This window comes from Stegostoma tigrinum, chromosome 8 (genome assembly GCF_030684315.1).
Source record: "Stegostoma tigrinum isolate sSteTig4 chromosome 8, sSteTig4.hap1, whole genome shotgun sequence".
Classification (NCBI taxonomy): domain Eukaryota; kingdom Metazoa; phylum Chordata; class Chondrichthyes; order Orectolobiformes; family Stegostomatidae; genus Stegostoma; species Stegostoma tigrinum.
Window position 1 is genome coordinate 99,882,465 of NC_081361.1, and position 15,747 is coordinate 99,898,211.

Genomic DNA, 15,747 nt, shown 5'->3' on the forward strand with positions numbered 1-15,747 from the left:
TAACATGTTGAGTCTGGTGACCCTTCCTCAGAACCCGGTGACCGGACCTGAAACGTTAACTCTGTTTTCTCCATCACAGATGCTGCCAGACCTGCTGAGCTTTTCCAGCAACTTTGTTTTTGTTCCTGATTTACAGCATCCGCAGTTCTTTTGGTTTTCACCAGGATAATAGCCTGGATCTCTTAGATTACTGATCTCGTGACACTACCACAACACCATTGCCTCTCTTAAGATGTAAGCACGCTGGTTATGTGCAGTGCATGAAGCTAAACTTTCAAACTAGTTCCCATTATCCACCAGAAGGAAACTCTTAAACTGTTTTTAACTGTCTGTATCACAAACAAACAGACAGTCTGGGCTCAGAGATCGTAAGAACTGCAGATGCTGGAGTCAGAGATAACACAGTGTGGAGCTGGAGGAGCACAGCAGGCCAGGCAGCATCAGAGAACCCTTCTTTCTGGGCTGGTGTTTGTGGGCTTCTCTGATGAAGGGTCCAGGCCCGAAACGTCAGCTTTTGTGCTCCTCAGATGCTGCTTAGCCTGCTGTGTTCATCCAGCCACACACTTTGTTATCTTGGATTCTCCAGCATCTGCAGTTCCCATTGTCTCTGATCACAAAACCTGTTGGATTGTCTGCTTTAAATGTCTCGATAGGAATTCAGTGTCTCTGCAGGAACTTGTGTCTGACTGCCATCTAGTGACTGAAGGAATGAACGTCCGCAGCTCCATTAAATGTAATTCCTAAATAAGCATAATTCACATTACAAAGCTAAATATCTCAGTCACAGAAAGAGATCTAAGACACCGATAGCTCAGCTCAGGGCATGTACACATTCTCACGATAGAATCCAGTCTAGCAGCCCTAAAGGGGCTCGAGGAACTTGTCGTAACAGGGTCTGTGGCTTGTGTGTGTAGACTTTTGTCTGGCACAAATGAAAATTGCTAATAATACATTACCCCAAGCTAGAGGTTGTGTTTTAATGAAACAACTGTTGGAGCCAGAGGAGATTCTTGGGTATAATGTGGCCCTGCTTGTGGCAGGACGTTGAAAGATTAGCCTCAGCCATGCAGGGCATGTGGAGCGTGGGCAATTGTTATTTTCCCCAAGCAGACCTGACTTCACGCCAGGCTTTTGAAGGTGATTGCTATATCAGTCTGTGTGGAAATATTCCCTTGTCGTGTTGTTATTTATCACCCTTTTCCTATATACTGCCTGCCTCAAGAGAGGCCTCCAGATACGGAAAAGACTTGCATTTCGATAGCGCCTTTGACAACCACAGATTTTCCCAAAAGTTATTTGCAGGGAACCAATTACAGTCGAGTTCCACTTTTCATATGCCACTGTATGTGAATTTATTTTTCCCTGTAAAACGTGCTCTGTGCCTTTGTGAGTTTCACCATCATGTACCTATCCATGGTCGTTGAGATGAAAAATGATTAAACAAACTCTTAATTTCCTGGAGTAGAAAGTGCTCTGTCCTCCAACATCATGGCTGGAGTTCACCATTAGCGAAAATGACCCTTCACAAGATTTACTGGGAATACAAACTTTGCAAATGACAGGATTTGACTGTACAGACTGGATATGAGAATGGTCACAGTCACAATGGACGAAATGTGGCAGTCAAAATGTGTACAGCAGGATCCCATAAACAACAATCAAAGAAATCACCAGGCCATCTGTTCCTGTGGGAATGATTGAAGGATATGTATGGGCAAGAACACTTGGGGACACTCTCCTGTGTATTTTGCAAAAAAAAAGGACTATGTTCTTGAGATGCGGGCATCGCTGGCAAAGCCAGCGATTGTTTCCCTGCCCTAACTGCCCTTGAACTGAATGGTTTGCTCAGCTGCTTTGGGGGCAGTTAACAGTCAACCAAACCGATATATGTCACTTAATGGCCAGACCAGGTAAGAACAGCAGATTTCCTCCCTGGAGAACATTAGTGAAGCAGATGGGTTTATAGACAAAAACAGAAGTTTCATGATCACTTTTGCTACGATTTGCACTTTATTCAAGATTTATTAAGTATCTGAACTGAATAACAAGGTGCCAGTGGCAGCTGGAGTAACTTAAAGTGTGCCCAAGTTATAAGTGACTTCATTGTCTTCTGGAATCATCTGATGACTGAGATTTCCTACAAAATTGACATGAACGATGATAGAACTGCAGTTTGTGTTGATTGAATTATATCAGGTCCTAAGAAACTGACAGGCTGGATGTGGAAAGGATCAATGCAATCCTCATGAATGACATGGGATATTCCAAGAAATTTTGGAAAATCAACTTTGAGACTAATAAGTTGCATTCTCTAATGCAACTGAGATCTGGATGGCTGTGAGACATCTATTAGCATGGATTCTCATAACAATGAGCAGTTTCATCATTATTAAATCTCACCCCATTAATAAACAGCCTCACATTCTCCCACCAGTCAGATAGAAACTAGACACCAAGCATTCCTAATGTGTAAATCAAACAGTCTGTCTGGCGATTCCAGCCCTTACTTTACTCCTCTCACTTTCCTAAGGTCAAAGGTGTGGTTGTTGGTATCCACACGGACCTCAGTTATGCCTGTCTCTTTGTGGGTTATGTGGAACATTCCTTGTTCAAATCCTACTTGGGTCCCTCCCCACAACTCCTCTGGTCCATTGATGAATCATTGATGCTGCTTCCCTCTCTCGTCCAGAATTGGAAAGGTTTAGCAGTTATGTTTCCAATTTCTGCCATGGTCTCACCTCCCCTTGGTCCATCTCTGACTCCTCCCTTCTCTTCCTCAACATCTCTGCCTCCATTTATGGGGACAGGCTGGTCACCAATATCCACTATAAACTCACTGACTCCCACAGTTACCTTGACTCACACCCTACTTTCTGTAAGGACTCGATTTCATTCTCTCAGTTTCTTCGTCTCTGTCGCAACGATGTCTCCTTCCTCACAGAGAATTTACAAATACCCACCTTTATCCTCAACCGAGAATTCCCCAGCACTGTGGTTGTTAGAGCCGTAGCCATGTTTGACCAATCTCCCACACTTCCGCCCTCACCCTTTCTCTTCCCTCCCTCAACAACAATAGGTTTGCTCTGGTCCCTACTTTCCACCCATCAGCATCCATATCCAGAGGATTATTAGCTGCCATCCCTACCTCCCCCAGCAGGATGCTACAACTAGGCACATATTAACCACCCCTCCTTCGTCAGCCTTCAGCAGGGACATTTCCTTTCAAGACAGCTTGGTCTACTCCTCCTCCATTCCCAACATCTCTCCACATCATCCACTTGGCATTTCTGGCTGAAGATTGCTGCGAATGCTTCAGCCTTATCTTTTGCACTGATGTGCTGGGCTCTTCCATCATTGAGGATGGGGATATTTGTGGACCCTCCTCCTCCAGTGAGTTGTTTAATTGTCCACCACCATTCGCGACCAGATGTGGCAGGACGGCAGAGCTTAGATCTGATCCCCTGGTTGTGGGATTGCTTAGCTCTGTCTATCACTTACTGCTTTCGCTGTTTGGCGTGCAAGTAGTCCTGTTTGTTGGCTTCACCAGGTTGGTACCTCATCTTCACATATGCCTGGTGCTGCTGCTGGCATGTTCTCCTGCACTCTCCATTGAACCAAGGTTGATCCCCTGGCTTGATGGTAATGGTTGAGTGGGGGATATGCCGGGCCATGAGGTTACAGATTGTGCTGGAGTACAACTCTGCTGCTGTTGATGGCCCACAGCTGTTCATGGATGCCCAGTCTTTCCTAATGAAAAGAGTTCAACCTTTTAAATATTTCCCTATCAGTGTAATCTCTCAGTTTTGGTATCAGTCTTGTACATCTTGCGTTCCTGGCATCTGGTATGGATATGGGAAATGACCAAAGATGTTATTTTCACTGACACAGAAACTAACTGTTACCTAGTCATGGATTCTAAACCATTCTGTGGTTGATGTCTGATGGGTTGGACTATAAGAGTAGGAAAATCAACCCTTTTAAGAATCCTGTGTTTCAATGAAATCACCTCTCATTCTCCTAAACTCCCAAACTGATAAACCTTTGCTCATAAGACCATGCCTCAATATCCAGGATCATCCTAACGAGTCTTCCCTGAACTGCTTCCAATGAAATAATATCCTTCCTTAAATAAGGGATGTGTCCCCCCTATGGGTCTGGGATCAGATGGAATAGAGAAAGAACAAAGGGGTACCAACTTAAGACTGAGATGAGGAGAACTTTCTTCTCTCGGAGGATTGTAACTCTTTGGAACTCCTTGCCACAGACAGCTGCGGGAGGATACACTTTGTGTATGTTTAAGGCTAAGATAGCTCAAATCTTGATCTTTCAGGGAATCAAGGGAGACAAGGGAAAGGACACAAACTGGATGTGGATCAGTCATGATCCCGTTGAATGGCAAAGCAGGCTCAAGGGGCTGAATGGCCTACTCCTGGTCCCATTCTCAATCTTAAGCAGATTGTATATAGCATTATTGACTTATTTGATCCTGACATGAGCTTCTACCCACATACCAGCTTCATCATCCAGACCCGACCATCACCTCCAGTCTACTTAGCTCATCTACTGCTGCTGAAATCCTCTTTCCAATCTTTGTTAACTGTCAGCCTGGTTATTTTAGTGCTCCCCCAGCTGGCTTCCCACTTCCACTCTCGGTATGCTTGAGTTTCTTCAAAACTCCAGTGCCTGGATCCTAACAGAAATATAGATGCCTTCAGCTGCTGGGGACTTAGGTTCTGGAATCTCCAGCTACTCTGCCTTTCTCTTTCTCTTCCCCTTCAGTTGATTTAGAGTCATACAGTCAGAGTCATACAGCACAGAAACAGATCCTTCAGTCCAACCTGTCCATGCAGATGAGAAATCCCAAGTTAATCTAGTCCCATTTGCCAGCATTTGGCCCATATCCCTCTAAAGCCCTTGCTTTTCAGATAACCATCCAGCTTCTAAAAGTTTTTATTGTACCAGCCGCTACCACCTCCTCTGGCTGCTCATACCATACACACATTACTCTCTAAATGAAAAAGTTGCCTCTCACCTTAAAGCTATGTCCTCTAGTTTTCAACTCCCCTACCTGAGCTTCTCCAGCAACTTTGTTTTTGTTCCTGATTTACAGCATCCTCAGTTCTTTCGGTTTTTATTCATGATTTTATAACCCTCCATGAGGTCACCCCCTCACTCCAGGGAAAATAGCCCCGGCCTATTCAGCCTCTCCCTATAGTTTGAACCCTCCAATGCCAGTAAAGTCCTTGTAAATCTTTTCTGAACCCTTTCAAGTTTAACAACATCGTTCCTACAGGGGGAAGAGCAAAGTTGAATGCAATATTTTACAAGTGGCCTAACCAATGCCCTACATAGCCACAACATGACATCTCATCTCCTACATTCAGTGCTCTGACCAATGAAGGTAAGCATGCCAAATCCCTTCTTCACCATCCTGTCTACCTGCAACTCCATTTTTAAGGAGCTATGCACCTGCACCTCTAGGTCTCTTTGTACAGCAACACTCCCAGGGCCCTAATGTGAACTGTATATGTCCTGCCCTGGATTACCTTTCCAAACTGTAGCACCTCACGTTTATTTAAATTAAACTCCATATGCCACTTCTTGGCCCTTTAGCCCAGCTGATCAAGGTCCCATTGTACTTTTGTTGCCATTTGCAGAGTTACTAACTATACCTACTATATTCACATCCAAAGCATTTATATAAATAGTGAAAAACAACGGACCCAGCACCAAGCCTTGTGGCACACTACTGGTCACAGGCCTCCAGATGAAACACAACCCTCCCCCATCACCCTCTATCTCCTACCTTCAAGCCAATTTTGTACCCATTTGGCTGATTCCTCCTAAATCTAACCTTACTGACCAGTCTACCATGTGGAACCGTGTTGAACACTTCATTTACGGCCACTCTGCCTTCATCAATCCTCTTTGTCATTGCTTCAAAAACCCCAATCAAATTAGTGAGACATGATCTCCCATGCTCAAAGCCACATTGACTACCCCTAATCAGTCCTTGACTTTCCAAATGCATGTAAATCTTGTCCCTCAGCGTTCCCTCCAATAATTTACTCAGCACTGACATCAGGCTCACCGGTCTATAGTACCCTGGCTATTCCTTACCACCTTTCTTAAATAATGGCACCATGTTAGCCAATCTGCAGCCTTTTTTAAGGGTACCATTTCAGCCACTTGTGATAGATCCTTATTTCATTGTGTCAAACCTTGTTTGTGCTAATGAAACAATGTTGTTTTGTCGAAGGTGATGTATAAATGCCATTTGTTGCAACATGTTTACGGTCTGTGTCATTAGTTAGCCCAACCGACAATCTAATGAGATCTTGGGAACTGTATCTGAAAAGACATCAGACCCATTTTTCTGATGAAGGGACTAGGCCCGAAACATCAGCTTTTGTGCTCCTGGGATGCTGCTTGGCCTGCTGTGTTCATCCAGCCCCACACTTTGTTATCTTGGATTCTCCAGCATCTACAGTTCCCATTATCTCAGACCCATTTATCTCTTGTGTTTTTGTTTTAACTGGGACTAGAGGGCACTAATTAATAACAAAGTGACCCCCATTTAAGATGTGGACTTGGAAGATCTTGTTTTCTCAGAGGTTTGTTGAGTCTCCTTCACAGGGCAGTGACATTGGTGGAGTGAAAATTTCAGGCAGAGACAGGTGGATCCTTACAAAACAAGGGAGACAAAGCTTGTCAGGATAATCCTCAATATGAAGTTGAGACACAATCTGCACAGCCATGGATCTTTTCAAATAATTAAACAGACTACAGGGGCCAAAAAAATGTTTATTTATGAAGAATTACCATCCTACAATTTGCATAGGGAAGTGCTGAAAAGTGGCTCCTCACGTATTAATATTAACTGATGAATGAATGATCAAGCAGAGTCAGTATGGTGTCATGAAAGGGAAACCATGCCTGAGAGGAAGTAACAAGCAAGGGAGATGAAGGGAAAGCAGTAGATGTAATACATTTGGATCTTCAGAAGGCATTCTGGTAAGATACCACACATTAGGCTTCCTTGCAAGAACTCAAACTATCAGAGGTAGTGTATTAGCATGGATAGAGGATTGGCTAACTAATAGAGTGTGTTGGGGTGAAGTGGAGACACAGTTATTCTCAAGACAGCAACCTTTCACTAGTGGAGGGCGAAAGGGGTCAGTGTTAAGGCCACAATTACTTACAATTTATATTAAAAACTTGGATAGGGAAGTGAATGTGTTAGAACCACATTTGCAGGTGACACAAAAATAAGTGGGAAGGCAAGTACTAAGGATGACAGTCTGCACGGGGTCACACACAGTTTCAGGCCTCTTATTTGAGGAAAGCTATACTGGCATTAGAGGGAGTCCAGAGAACGTTCACCAGTCTGATCTGGGTATGAAAGGACTATCGTATGAGAGATTGAGAAGGTTGGATGGTATTCATTGAAATTTAGAATGAGAGGTAACGTTATTGAAGCAAACTTCTTTGGGAATTTGTCATGGTAGATGGGGAAATGCTTCCCCCTTGTGGGACAGTCTAGGAGAAGGGGAAGCATTTATGGGGAAAACTCCAGTGCCTGGATCCTAACAGAAATATAGATGCCTTCAGCTGCTGGGGGACTTAGGTTCTGGAATCTCCAGCTACTCTGCCTTTCTCTTTCTCTTCCCCTTCAGGAGATTTAGAGTCAAACAGTCAGAGTCAGACAGCACAGAAACAGATCCTTCAGTCCAACTTGTCCATGCAGATGAGAAATCCCAAGTTAATCTAGTCCCATTTGCCAGCATTTGGCCCGTATCCCTCTAAAGCCCTTGCTTTTCAGATAACCATCCAGCTTCTAAAAGGTGGAATTGAGGATTACCAGATCAGCCATGGTCAGGCTGATGGGTTAACAGTCTACTTCTATATCTTACGGTCTAAATTAAATATCCCTCATTATCCCAGGTCAGTATGATTGTTTTTCAACACACTGTGGAAAAACTTCATTTCTGCAAACATCAAACAGTGACTCAGAGGATTCAGTGAAAGAGGGAGGGTGAAAGGATGTTATTTTATCAGACAGCAAACAGTTCATCATAACTATTTCAATATCATGCATTATAAGATATGAAGATTTTCCATCAATCTAACTTGACTATCTGTGCTCCAGTTCCCTCTGTTTGGTTATCTTGTGTTTGGATATTTCAGTGCCAAACAGCATTCACTGATGATCACGTCAAGTAGAGAACTTCCTCCTTCAATTATTTACAATATATTTTAGTGACTCAGATTGGAAGATGAATGTGCTAGAGTTACATTTGCAGATGACACAAAAATTGATAGGATGGCAAGTGCTGAAACTGAGAGGGATAGAGACAGGTTAAGAAATTGGCAGATTGAATAGAATGTAGGAAAATGTGGGGCTACGCACTATGGCAGGAAGATTAGAGGAGCTGAATCACTGAGTCACTGTTTTTGAATTTATAAAAAGCTTACCTCGAGTGTCGGTGCCTTCCATTTCTGGCTGCAGCAGCAGCGCGAGTGGGAGCTTGGAGCAGGAGCCTGTCGGGAAGCCGGTGAGTCACTGTTTTTGAATCGTTAAAAAGCTTACCTCGTGAATAGGCGGAGGGACGCTGAGCAGGAGCCGACATGGGACTGGTGAGTGAGTGAGGTAATATATTTGTGTGGTTGCATTACCCGAAACACTACTCGGGTAGTGTCTCCTACACATCCTCCTCCTCTAACCAAAAACAAAGGTTCTGTGTGCCAGATTGGTAAGGTAACAAGTTTATTTTTTATTCTTTATTTTTTAAGTCTCGGGAATTTAGAATAATGGGAATGGAGGTCAGGGCAGTTGAATGCTCCTCCTGCAGAATGTGGGAGGTAAGGGTCACCATGAGTGTCCCTGCTGACTACATCTGCGGGATGTGCACCCAACTCCAGCTCCTCGAAAACCGCGTTAGGGAACTGGAGCTGGAGCTGGATGAACGTCGGATCATTCGGGAGGCAGAGGGGGTTATTGAGAGGAGTTACAGGGAGGTAGTCACTCCTCAGGTACAAGAAAAAGGCAGATGGGTTAAGGTCAGGGGACAGAAAGGGAACCGGCAGGCAGTGCAGGGATCCAATGTGGCCATTCCCCTCAACGATAAGTATACTATTTTGGATACTGTTGGGGGGGGGGGATGACTTACCAGGGGAAAGCAGTGGGGCACAGGTCTCTGGCACAGAGTCTGTCCCTGCTGCTCAGAAGGGAAGGGGGAAGAGGATCAGAGCATTAGTCATTGGGGACTTCATAGTTAGGGGGACAGATAGGAGGTTCTGTGGGGACGAGAGAGACTCACGGTTGGTGTGTTGCCTCCCAGGTGCCAGGGTGCGTGATGTCTCTGATCGTGTTTTTGGGATCCTTAAGGGGGAGGGCGACCAGCCCCAAATCCTGATCCACATTGGCACCAACGACATAGGTAGGAAGAGGGATGGGGATTTAAGGCAGAAATTCAGGGAGTTAGGATGGAAGCTTAGAGTGAGGACAAACAGAGTTTTGTTGTCTCTGGTTTGTTGCCCGTGCCACGTGCTAGTGAGGCGAGGATTAGGGAGAGAGAGGAGTTGAACATGTGGCTACAGGGATGGTGCAGGAGGGAGGGTTTTGGATTCTTGGATAATTGGGTCTCTTTATGGGGTAGGTGGGACCTCTACAACAAGATAGTCTTCACCTGAACCAGAGGGGTACCGATATCCTGGGGGGGAAATTTGCTAAGGCTATTCAGGTGGGTTTAAACTAATTCAGCAGGGGGATGGGAACCAAAATTGCAGTTCAACTATAGAAAAGGTTGAAAGTAGGGTGGTCCGAAATAAAGTTTCAGGGAAGCAAGCTGGCACCGGCAAGCAAGAAGTTGGATTGAAGTGTGTCTACTTCAATGCCAGGAGCGTCCGGAATAAGGTGGGTGAACTTGCAGCATGGGTTAGTACCTGGGACTTTGATGTTGTGGCCATTTCGGAGACATGGATAGAGCAGGGACAGGAACGGTTGTTGCAGGTTCCGGGATTTAGATGTTTTAGTTAGAGCAGAGAAGATGGTAAAAGAAGCGGAGGTGTGGCATTGTTGGTCAAGGACAGTATTACAGTTGCAGAAAGGATGTTTGGGGACTCGTCAACTGAGGTAGTATGGGCTGAGGCTAGAAACAGGGAAGGAGAAGTCACCCTGTTGGGAGTTTTCTATAGGCCTCCAAATAGTTCCAGAGACGTAGAGGAAAGGATAGCAAAGATGATTCTCGATAGGAGAGAGAGAGACAGCGTAGTTGTCATGGGGGACTTCAACTTTCCAGATATTGACTGGGAACACTATAGTTCGAGTACTATAGATGGGTCAGTTTTTGTCCAGAGTGTGCAGGAGGGCTTCCTGACACAGTATGTAGATAGGCCAACAAGGGGCGAAGCCACATTAGATTTGGTACTGGGTAATGAGCCTGGCCAGGTGTTAGGTTTGGAAGTAGGTGAGCACTTTGGTGATAGCGATCACAATTCTGTTATGTTTACTTTAGTGATGGAAAGGGATAGGCGTATACCACTGGGCAAGAGTTATAGCTGGGGGAAAGGCAATTACGATGAGATTAGGCAAGATTTAGGGAGCATAGAATGGGGAAGGAAACTGCAGGGAATGGGCATGTTAGAAACGTGGAGCTTATTCAAGGAAAAGCTCCTGTGTGTCCTAGATAAGTATGTACCTGTCAGGCAGGGAGGAAGCTGTAGAGTGCGGGAGCCGTGGTTTACGAAGGAGGTGGAATCTCTGGTCAAGAGGAAGAAGAAGGCTTATGTTAGGATGAGATGTGAAGGCTCAGTTAGGGCGCTTGAGGGCTACGAGGTAGCCAGGAAAGACCTAAAGAGAGAGCTCAGAAGAGCCAGGAGGAGACATGAGAAGTTGTTGGCGGATAAGATCAGGATAAACCCTAAGGCTTTCTATAGGTATTTAAGGAATAAAAGAATGACGAAAGTACGATTAGGCCCAATCAAGGACAGTAGTGGTAAGTTGTGTGTGGAGTCAGATGAGGTCGGGGAAGCGCTAAATGAATATTTTTCAACAGTATTCACTCTAGAAAACGACAATGTTGTTGAGGAGAATACTGAGATACAGGCTACTAGACTAGGTGGGATTGAGGTTCACAAGGAAGAGGTATTAGAAATCCTACAGAGTGCGAAGATAGATAAGTCCCCTGGGCTGGATGGGATTTATCCTAGGATCCTCTGGGAAGCCAGGGAGGAGATTGCTGAGCCTTTGGCATTGATCTTTAACTCGTCATTGTCTACAGGAATAGTGCCAGATGACTGGAGGATAGCAAATGTGGTTCCCCTGTTCAAAAAGGGGAGTAGAGACAACCCTGGTAATTATAGACCAGTGACGTTTACCTCAGTTGTTGGTAAAGTGTTGGAAAAGGTTATAAGGGATAGGATTTATAATCATCTAGAAAAGAATAAATTGATTAGGGATAGTCAGCACGGTTTTGTGAAGGGAAGGTCGTGCCTCACAAACCTCATTGAGTTCTTTGAGAAGGTGACCAAACAGGTAGATGAGAGTAAACCGGTTGATGTGGTGTATATGGATTTCAGCAAGGCGTTCGATAAGGTTCCCCACAATAGGCTATTGTACAAAATGCGGAGGAATGGGATTGTGGGAGATATAGCAGTTTGGGTCGGAAATTGGCTTGCTGAAAGAAGACAGAGGGTGGTAGTTGATGGGAAATGTTCATCCTGGAGACCAGTTACTAGTGGTGTACCGCAAGGGTCGGTGTTGGGTCCACTGCTGTTTGTCATTTTTATAAATGACCTGGATGAGGGCGTAGAAGGATGGGTTAGTAAATTTGCAGACGACACTAAGGTCGGTGGAGTTGTGGATAGTGACGAAGGATGCTGTAGGTTGCAGAGCTGGGCTGACAGGTGGCAAATGGAGTTTAATGCAGACAAGTGTGAGGTGATGCACTTTGGTAGGAGTAACCAGAGGCAAAGTACAGGGCTAATGGTAAGATTCTTAGTAGTGTAGATGAGCAGAGAGATCTCGGTGTCCATGTACACAGTTCCTTGAAAGTTGCCACCCAGGTTGACAGGGCTGTTAAGAAGCCATACAGTGTTTTAGCTTTTATTAATAGAGGGATCGAGTTCCGGAACCAAGAGGTTATGGTGAAGCTGTACAAAACTCTGGTGCGGCCGCACTTGGAGTATTGCGTACAGTTCTGGTCACCGCATTATAAGGAGGATGTGGAAGCTTTGGAAAGGGTGCAGAGGAGATTTACTAGGATGTTGCCTGGTATGGAGGGAAGGTCTTACGAGGAAAGGCTGAGGGACTTGGTGCTGTTTTCATTAGAGAGAAGATTGAGAGGGGACTTAATTGAAACATATAAAATAATCAGAGGGTTAGATAGGGTGGATAGAGAGAGCCTTTTTCCTAGGATGGTGACGGCAAGCACGAGGGGGCATAGCTTTAAATTGATGGGTGAAAGATATAGGACAGATGTCAGAGGTAGTTTCTTTACTCAGAGAGTAGTAAGGGAATGGAACGCTTTGCCTGCAACGGTAGTAGATTCGCCAACTTTGGGTACATTTAAGTCATCATTGGATAAGCATATGGACGTACGTGGAATAGTGTAGGTTAGATGGGCTTCAGATCGGTATGACAGGTCGGCACAACGTCGAGGGCCGAAGGGCCTGTACTGTTCTATGTTCTATAATATTATTTAAATGGGGACGAACTTCAGAAAACGACAGCACAAAGGGGTTTTGAATTTGGTTTTAATAGTCACCAAGAACACCCAAGATAGTTGACCACCAGTTTCCTTCCACCTAAGCAATCTTGTTATACTTTTGATAATTATCGCCTTTCAAAAGTTTCCACTGAGCCCATTGCTGCCAAACTCACAGCTAGTGCAATCTAATCACTCATTGCATGAAAGTGTTTTTCTCACGTCCCTCTTGCTTGTTCTGCCAATTACCTCTTAACTCCTCCATCCGCGGCAAGGCTCCTCCAAACTTCTCCACCGCAATCTCTCATGATTTGAACATCTCTACTGACTCTACTCTCAACCTTCTATTCTAGAAGAACAACCACAGCTTCTCCAAACTCTTTGTAGGAACCATTCCCATGAATTTTTGCTGCACCTTTCTAATTCCTTCTCATCCTTCCAAAAGCAATGCTCAGAATAGTCTGCATTGCTCCAGTTAAGGCCCAACTTGTGTTTAGCAGAGGTTCATGATAACTAACTTGCTTTTGTACTTTATACTCCTATTACAAAGCCCAGGTTTCAGATGTCTGATTGATCACTCTCTCATCCTGTCTAGCCACCTTCACTGATTTGTGCTCTTCTCTCCTGAGGACCCACTGCTCCTTTGCTCACTTGATTTTGACAATTCTCATTCTTCCTACCAGGATGGAATTCCCTCCCTCATGGCATTGTGGGTATGTCTACATCTCATGGCCTGCAGTGGTTCAAGAAATCACCTCACCACCACTTTCTCAAGGCAACTGGGAACAGGGGCAATAAATGCTAGGCCCAGCCAGCAACACCCACATCCTATAAATGAACAAAAAAATGAATCATTTCATACTTCCCAACATTAAATTTCAGCTGCTATTTGTCTTCCCAAGCTACGTCTGTCAGGCACAAGACACATGAATGGCGGAAGTGGCTCAAAGGGCCAACCCCCTTCCCATTTCCTTAGACCATGGCTCATCATCTACCTCAACACCATTCACCTGCACTACTGCCTTATCACTTGATGCCATTTAGTCTCCAGAATGCTATCCATAAAGTAGCAGCATCACTCAGCTCAATCTCATTAGACACAGAAAAGAGTTGAACTTTAGAAGGAACGTGACAGTGACAACTATCCTTGACATAAAGGTAGCATATGACCGAGTGCAACCCTTGCAAAGCTGGACTCATTAACAACATGGGGGAAAACTCTCTGCTGCTTGGAGTTATGCTTAACATAAAGATGGTTGGACTTACCGGAAATCAGTAATCATAGCTCCAAGACACCTCTGCAAGAGTTCCTCAGGGTAGTGTCCTAGGCCCAACTATATACCGTTGCTTCTTAAATGACCTCCCCTTCATCATCGCCACATTATAGGAAGGATGTGGAAGCTTTGGAAAGGGTGCAAAGGAGATTTACCAGGATGTTGCCTGGTATGGAGGGAAGGTCTTATGAGGAAGCGCTGAGGGACTTGAGGCTGTTTTCATTAGAGAGAAGAAGGTTAAGAGGGGATTTAATAGAGACACACAGGACGATCAGAGGATTAGATAGGGTGGACAGTGAGAGCCTTTTTCCTCAGATGGTGATGGTGAGCACGAGGGGACACAGCTTTAAATTGAGGGGTGATTGATATAGGACAGATGTCAGAGGTAGGTTCTTTACTCAGAGAGTAGTAAGGGTGTGGAATGCCCCGCCTGCAACAGTAGTAGACTCGCCAAGTTTAAGGGCATTTAAATGGTCACTGGATAAACATATGGATGATAATGGAATAGTGTAGGTTAGATGGGCTTCAGTTTGGTTTCACAGGTCAGCGCAACATCGAGGGCTGAAGGGCCTGCACTGTGCTGTAATGTTCTATGTTCTATAAGGGTGGGGATGCTCGCTGATGATTTCACAGTGTTCAGCACCATTCAACTCTCCTCAAATGCTGAAGCCGTCAATGCCCAAACACAGCAGGCCAATACACTACTCTAGAGAATTGGGAGAAGTTGGGGCTACTTTCTGTAGAGAAAAGAAAGAGGGGCAAAGGTTTAAAACGTCTTGTAAAAGAAACAAATGTGAAATGAGAACATTTTCCACACGATGAGTAGTTAGGGTCCAGGACATACTGCTTAGGAGTGTGGTAGAGGGAAGTTCAACAGAGAAATTCCAAAGGATACAAAATGATTGGTCAAATAGAAACAACTCTGTGGGATTGCAGGGAAAGGGCAGGAGCTTAGCACCAAGTCAAAATATTCAGAGTCTTGTCTGCTTCTGCACTATAACAATTCTCTGATCAGCATTAGAAAAGATAGGAGGCAACTTTGAGTGTAACATAAACACCAGCAATGGACTGGTCGGAATGGCCTGTTTCTGTGCCTTCAGGCCTCTGTGATGTGTTACATTGTTCATTTTACAAGGAAATTAAAGCTTTTTTTGACTGGGAAATGCTGACCTTCAGCAGGACTGGATATCCTTATACATGAGCCTACAAAGTTAACATGCAGGTACCACAATCAGTTACAAAATACATAACAAAAACCTCCATGAGAACTGCTCAGCATGAAACATTCTTACACTGCATGAGCTGAGAACCTGCCTTCAAGCACTCACTGGGCCAAATGGCCTCCTTCAGTATTGTAAATGTCCATGATTCACTCAGGGATGGATCTTATGAATGACTTGTTTTTTATTTATTCCCAGGATGAGGGCGTCACTGGCGAAGTCAGCGTTTACCACCTATCCCAGAAGGTTAAGAGTAAACCACATCGCCGTGGGTCTGGAGTCACATATCGTCCAGACCAGTATGGATGATGGTTTCCTTCCCTAAAGGACATTACTGAACCGGATGGATTTTTACCCTCAACAATGCATCCATGGTCATCATTAGACGCTTAATTCTAGATATTTTATTGGATTCAAATTCCGCCATCTGCCAAAGCAGGATTTAAACCAGGGTCCCCAGAATGTTACCTGAGTCTCTGGATTAACAGTCCAGCAACAATTCCACTAGGCCACTGCTACAGAGGGAGTGCAATATTTGCCAGACTA